The sequence below is a fragment of the Manis javanica genome, chromosome 2 (assembly GCF_040802235.1).
Source record: "Manis javanica isolate MJ-LG chromosome 2, MJ_LKY, whole genome shotgun sequence".
NCBI lineage: Eukaryota > Metazoa > Chordata > Mammalia > Pholidota > Manidae > Manis > Manis javanica.
Window position 1 is genome coordinate 183,587,599 of NC_133157.1, and position 7,777 is coordinate 183,595,375.

The 7,777-nt window shown below is 33.0% G+C and overlaps 1 long non-coding RNA gene across 1 annotated transcript; it reads left to right on the forward strand.

Annotated features, from left to right (window-relative positions):
- The first annotated feature begins 3,889 nt into the window (after positions 1–3,889).
- On the forward strand, positions 3,890–6,387 carry LOC140845385 (uncharacterized). Its single transcript, XR_012124188.1, has 3 exons — positions 3,890–4,019; positions 5,690–5,816; positions 6,108–6,387. It is a non-coding gene; the product is annotated as an uncharacterized lncRNA (long non-coding RNA).
- Positions 6,388–7,777: the final 1,390 nt, after the last annotated feature.

Sequence of the window (7,777 nt, forward strand, 5' to 3'; positions counted from 1 at the left end):
TCATATGGTTCAGAAATACTGATGCTTTTAATTATGGTGGTGTTATGTTTTACACGGTATATGTACTGTATTACCTTTTGAGATCTGAAAATTTCTGACAGCTAAAATACATTTGAACTTAAGCGTTTTGGTGATTGTGGATCTGTATAACATTCAAAAAGTTAAATTATAAAATATTTAAATAAAAACTAATATAATAGTAGAAATATCTCAAACCAGTACTGGAAAAGTGCCTAAAGGATTGTGGTGTCTCTGTTGGGGGTCCCAAATGGGCAGGTACTCAGTCTTGGAACCCAGGGGTGACAGGCAGATAGCATGGGAGTGTTTTCCTGACGTGCCCAGAAAGAAGACCTGGAGGGTCTGTACAAACCAAGTGCTTTATAGAGCACTAAAGATCAAAATCAGGGAAACCAAGTTCAGTTGTCAAGGTGGGTAAAAGATAGACTGAAAAATGAGCCAGAGAGACACTGAAATAGAAAGAGAAAGTGAGTACGGTGAGAGTCCTGGACAGGTGCTACAACCAAGAATGATAGCTCTGCAACCCTATGCCATGTAAGTGAATGACTTGGATGTAAAGCGTAGAGTTGGAATGGACTGGTACAGACAGTTGTTGCTTAGATCTGAAAGGAGCCTTTAAAGATAATTTATACCTGCACCTTCTCCCTATTTTACAAATGAGTGATCTGAAGTTCAATAATTATTTTTCGAACATCTAGTTAGTAGCTGAGCCACAACACAAACCAAGGTTTCATGTTGCCTATTTAATACTCTTTCCAGTACCAGAGAAAGATGGTACTTCAGTCTGGAGTGGTCATGAATGACATTTCAGAGAATATGATATTTGAATTGAATTATCATAGTAGTTTATCAAAATGTATATTTTTTCATTTTTTAGTACCTTGATGCATAGAACTGTCTTAATTTTTTAAATCCTTAGATTACCTAGGAAGTGTTTTGCATATCTATATTACACAATATAGAATGAGGAAAAAAAGGTTAAAGTGGAGGCAGACTAAGAATAAGTGTGTTTTATAGTGGGAAGAACACCACTGGGAATCGGAAGACCTGACTTCTATTCTAGTCCTGCACAGATTACCTGGATTACCTTGTGCAAATCACTGAGCCTCTTTGACATACCATTTGCACTGTTAAAAATGGTGGGGTCAACACCATCTCCTGGACTTGCCATAAGAATGAGGAGGGAGATGTCTAGGCTGGCATGTGCATACAGTGAGACAACGAATTTGACCGGATCTGTACTGTTGGAACTCAACCAGGAGTTGGGAGGGGTGCAAGTTGTAGCACTCCAAAATCTCATGACTATAGACTATCTATGGTTAAAAGAACATATGGGATGTGAACAGATCCCAGAAATGGGCTGCTTTAATTTGTCTGATGGTTCAAGTACAGTTGGACAATATCCATCATATCATAGATAAATTTTCACAAATGCCTAGGGTGCCTAAATGGTTTTCTTGGCTTCACTGGAGATGGATGGTAGTTATAGATTTGCTTTGTTTATGTCACCGTATTCCTATTATGTTAATATATGTGTGCAAATTAGTAGTTTAAAACCTATACATACTTAAGGTACTATACAAGAAGATATGTCAAAGAAATAATCAATCCTCCCAAGTTTCCTTCGTATGCTACATCTATAGCTTTTCTTCTTCCTTCCTAATTACAACCCTTAAATAGAATTCGTGCCTCATATCGAATTTACCGAGTATCATAATTCCTCCAGGTGGTAAAGATACCTTGAGACAAGTGCTGGGCATAGAAGCCACAGGGCATAAATCTGCAAAGAAGTAAAAAGCTAACCTTTGCAAACAATATGGCTTCTCTCTCACTTACCAACTTTACATTTCCCTGTATGGCCCCGGAAGATGACTGGTTAGCCAGAGACGGGTAAGATTCCTCAAGGGAGGAACAACCTAAGACAGGCACAGTCGCAGGGGGGCCATCAGGTGAGAATTTGGGGATCAACAGAGGTGAGGCTCAGAACCTCACCCCCCCTGCTTTGAGAGAAATCTTCTGCATCCGTGGATGTCTTGATGCCCTTGTCTAGCCTGGATTAATACTTAGTCCATAGGCACACACCTGATCATCTGATCATCTACATTTGCCTTCTTACAGCACTAAACTATGTTTTCTACCTTTATCTTGCATCTACCTACCACTTCAGCATTTTATTAAAAATAAAAATAATAATAATAGTAGGAGAAATGGGGGATCAACATATAGATCAAGTACAAAAATCAAACGAATATTCATATTTGACCTGATTGTTTATAGGTCATATTGCATGATCAAAACCGAAAGTTTCTGTGATGACTGCCCTTGTACTGTTCACCATGTAAGAATTTATTCACTATGTAAGAATTCGTTCACCATGTAAGAACTTGTTCGTTATGCTTCAGAAGATTGGAGACTGACGAGAATTAGGCTTGAGATGGATTAATGATTGTACATTGAGCGTTGACCCCCCTATACTGAATTTTACTGTTGTTAACAACCATTTGATCAATAAATATGAGAGATGCCCTCTAAAAAAAAAAAAAAAAAATGGTGGGGTCAAGTGAATTTAAATTCTCTTATTCTGTAATTTATGTCTGTGCCTGATTTTGCTAGGACAAAACGTTGCCATTAACACTTACTGGATTTAATTGCTTAAATATTACAAAGGTATAGATCGTATGAATTTAGATTTTCCAGGTACTCTATTTCTATATAGAGAGAACTCTGAATATATATGGAATATTAATTCAGATATTTTGGTAAAATAAGAATACAAAATAAATTCATATCAATACATTCAACAATAATCATTTAACATTCACTATGTGTATGCAAAGCATTGAATGGTCCTCTAACTTCAAGTTGTTTAGGATTTAGTAAGTGTTTACCTTAAATAGTTAAAACAGTAAGTAAACGTAACAAGCACTATGGAGCTCAGATATGTTTAGTCGGAATGAATCAGCCTCTTAAAGGGTGGTATGACTGGCTGTTCAACCTTTTGATGAGAATGTTTAAATTACTTAGCATTTCACAATGTAAATATTTTTATACCATGCCTTCCTTGATTAATATGAAAGTAGTTTACCATCTTTGAAGTAAACTTGTAACACTTACAAATCAACTCAGAGTACGTTTTTATTGAATATCATCTGGAATAACATAACTATATCCCCAAACCCCTTCTTCTGAGTCCCAGGCATGTTAGGGAAGTATCATATTCATTTCACTTCATGTTGTATTAACTAATGGTAAAAATATTTGGTTGGAACTGCAATAACATTGTGATTGACTGGTGAACATTATAATAAAAGAGATCTAAATAAAGATAACATTTTTCAAAAGAAGGACATTGCTGGTGCTTGACTACCTGTTCTGTAAGGCATTTTCTTTAGTCTTGTCAGTTAATTTAGATTAGAACATTTGAAGTTACCAGCTTGTGACGACCTTTATAGAAGGAACCATTTCGTGAAAATCTCTTGTAGGTATTTTCCTAAACAAAGGCTTTATTCAAACTCTTGACTGTGATCCACAGTATGAAATAAACTTTGCATTGTGATCCAGAACATATATACATATATAGTTAACTGAAGCAAAACTTTCATATATCAATACTTATCTTACTATGTATGATGCACAGTGAGTTTTTTATTCTGTTCTATTTAATCCTTTTAAAATAATTGGTCAGAAACCCAGTAAGTTGATTCATAACTCTCTAAATGGTCATAATCTGCATCTTGGAAAGCTTGACCTAAACACTTTTTTGAGGACGGACAGTTACTATACTTTTATTCCTCAGTGCCTAGGTCTTTGCTTAGCATATAGATGGAACTCAAATGATGTTTGTTGAATGCTTTGTTCTTGATCTAGTTTCAGAACTGTTACTTTATCAGTGAAGTTTATCTGAAGCAGCTGCATGAAAATATTGAAAGAAATTAGAAGAAAATTAGTAAATAGAAGATGAAGGTAAACCATGCACGAGAAAAGGCAAAGTCACCATACATGTAAGCAAAAAATCCATATTAACAGTGTGATAGTTCTCTAAGAAGTTAGAGAATCAAGTGCTGACGTGTATTTTTTTTGGTAACTATTTTAAATTCAGTATTCATTCCTCTAATAATTTTATCTTGAAATTATCACCTGACAACTATATAGTGACTTTCTCCTAAATGCTTTTATGTGTATGTGTATGTGTGAAGCTTAACTTTGATTAGGTGTTATTTTCCTAAAAAGTATTTATATCTTACAAACTTTAACTTATTTTTTATTACTATTCTTTAAACAATACTCTAAGCCAAATACTATTTGTGTATAAATCACAAATTTTTTTTGTCTTCTGATAGTACACATTTTTTCCCATAGTAATTTTACTTGATTTTTATCTTAACTATGGTCATTAATAATTTAAACTTTTCTATTCATACTCATTAATAACTTCAGGAGGATTTTGGCAAATATTTTGGTTCTTTTTAAGTTCAACTTATATAAAATTTTACTACAGCAAATGTAATTAGAACAGAAATTTCTGAAAGATTACCTGGTATTTTCTAGCTATTGACTTTTTTCTTTGTAGCAGTAATTTGTATAATGGGGTTTCTGTTAGGCAAATAGCTCAATAAAATTTTCTGGGATTTGATTAATCCAAATAAATAAAAATACATAATTTATTACCATCAAAGTTGAGCAAAGTTAAATTATATAAACTGATGAGGTGATTTTCACAACCTTTTTTACACTGGTGATACATCATTTTATAATTATTCTCAAAATTAATGTTTTATTCTCAGCCAGATACTAAGTTCTCCAATGGAATCTTCTCTTCTTCCCTTTTTTCTTTTTCTAAAAATATTCCAGTTTTTCCTTTTTGTTTCTTTTTGTATCACACAAATGCTTTGGTCCTTTATACAATATAGAAACTTGAATGCTTGCTGATTATCTTTGAGTTATTTCCTAAAACATTTAGGATCACTGTTAAGCTCTCTGATATGTTAAGCGGATAATGAATTAGGGTTAGAAGTTAAAAAACTAGGTTCATAATTCTTTTTACTAACTCAGTGATTTTAATGTCCATGTCCTTTTATATTCTCATCTGTAATTTACATAGGGCTAATAATTGCTTTTGTCTTTTGTCTGTTTCATAGCACAATATGAAAATCATATGAAATAATTTTAAGAATGCTTTTTGAAAACTTGGTTGTGATTAAATGAGATGATGTATGCAAAATGACCAACAGAGTGCTTAACACAAAGTAAGCACTTAATAATGTGGCTACTGTTAATATTAACTTGCATATATACTTATGAATTTCAGTTATTGTATATTTCACATTTTAAAATTTAATAGTCTAACAATACTAACTCTTTGTAAATCTTTTTTTCATGCTTCTCATTTTCTATGGTTCTCTTCAAATCTGGTCTGTTGTTTTTTTATATCTACTTGCCATTTATGTTTTACATTTAAAATAGTTAAAATATATAACTGGATAATTGAAAATAAAAATTTTAAAGTGACTGTTTAATTTGACAGTTATTCTATGAGGTTGAATATTTTGAATTCTGAAAACCTGAATTATTCAATATACAGTAATGTAATGACAGGACATTTGGTTATTTGAGTAATAGCAGTTGCTTTGAATTACACAATTTGGATTAATTATATTTTGTCCTCTTTCAGACAAATAAAATTTATATTGCATTACTTACAAGCAACAGATATTTTACCCACAAGGGGAAATTCTAGCCAGTTGAAGATAAATAAGGGACAAAAGCATCTTAAACTTAGCAACTTAGATCTCATACAGGTAATTATCTTTTTCTTATTTATAACATACTGCTATACTTCATACTTTCTCTCAAATTATTATTTTTTGTTTTCCCTATCAAAACAAGTAATCTCATTAGAGTGACTGGAGACTTCTTTCTTTAAACATTAAAGATAATTCATGCATTTGCAATTCAAAATTATATAAATGGGAGTTAGTCAAATAGTTTAACTCTTCCTAAAGAGAAAACAAGTGTGTTCATGTGTGCATATTTATGTGTGTGCATGTGTGTGACTTAACTAAATTAAGATTCTTTTTATTTCCTTGCAGGAACATTTCCCCAGAGGTTAGAAGAGGGATAGAAAAACACTTGCAACTTTTGTTTCACTTGGTGAACCAGTCAGGAACTGTTTGTGCAAAATAATCCAAAATCTGCTTAAGTTTTTTGGCTGGGTTTTCACAAGAGCAAGAAAAGATTTTGCTTCCAGTTCCTCCACATTATTGTTATTTTTTTATTGGCTGGTTGGATTTCCTATTCAGCACTGCTTTACTTCATTCTTTTGGTCAGTAATCTGTTCATTTTGGAAGAATAAGTAATTAAACAGTTTTGAAAAGATTTTTGTGTGTGTGTGTGTGTGTGTGTGATTTTTTGTTGGCGCATCTACAAAAGCAATAAAAATACTTGTCCAAACTCTCAAGATGCAGATGGTGTCATGAATGTTTTGAAGGCAGGAAACCATGCAGTCCTATTTTAAGAAATTCTGTTTATTTTTAAGTCAAATAAAAATTTTTCCTCCTCTTTAAAATACCTAACTGGCAAGAGCATTTCTATGGCATCCATTTATGGGGGAAACTCCCCCACAAAAAACCCTTATTCTTCTAGTAGATTTGAATACCACAGCTCTTGGAGACATAGATATCTAGGACTTCATTTGGAGTTAGCTTATGTTTTCACCTACTTATTTGCTGACTTGAAAAATGTGTTAGTTTTTCATGTATTTTTCTATTTCCTTCAGTATAATTACATCATCTTCTTAAACAGGAGAACTGCTGTCTGCTTCTCAGCTCTGTATCATTAGTGAAGATCTCTGTGTTGGGTTTCCTTGGTACAGGTTAGTACTTGACTTTCAGTTTGCTCAGATTCATTATCAAGATTTTTATAACTGTATTATCAGTGCTTTACTTCTTTTTTTATTTGTTTACTTCTTTCCTAAAATTTTTGTATTATATTTTCTTATTTCTGTTCTCTACTTTATCTTTCATAGAGGTTCTAATAAAAACTGACCAAACAACCAAAAAATAAAAATAAAAATCCCAACTTTTCCTGCTTTCTGAAAATCTTGACTCTCTCCTTAGTTTCCCTTTTATTTCATTCCTAAGTATTACTACTTGCAAAAATTGCTTGGAGTCTTTTCTTAATCCCTCTAGGTAATGCTCTCATTATTCCTAATGTTTCTTAAATCTGTCCTTTCCATATCAATATCAGCACGGTTTCCAGAGTCTAACAAAGTGATCCATCTAAAACAAAAACATGAACAGATTGTTCCTCCTTAAAAACCATTTAACGACTCTCTATCACCTACGGAATGAAATAAATCTTACCATTGAATTCAATGATCTAGCCCCTGCCTACCTCCCCAACACTTATTTTGGTGTCAGTATAATTATATCATGTCCTTAAGCAGGAAATCTACTAATGCTGTTTTCTCACCTCTGTAACTTGGCTCATGTTTTTCCTTGCCTAAAATGTTCTTTCTCTCTCATTCCTTCCTTGCCTGTCTAGGAAGGAAGACTTCCATCTTTCAAGACAATGTTTGTGTATCATTACTTCCAGGAAATTTTATCTGCTGGTTATGTGACCTTGTCTCATTCAATTTTCCATTGCAGTCTTTTGCTGTATCATACCATTTAGCTGTTTATCTATTGCTGTCATTGATTAGAGAATGAACTTTTCAAGGGCAGGGGACAAACTGTAGTTGGCTTTGTGACTGACAGTGTTG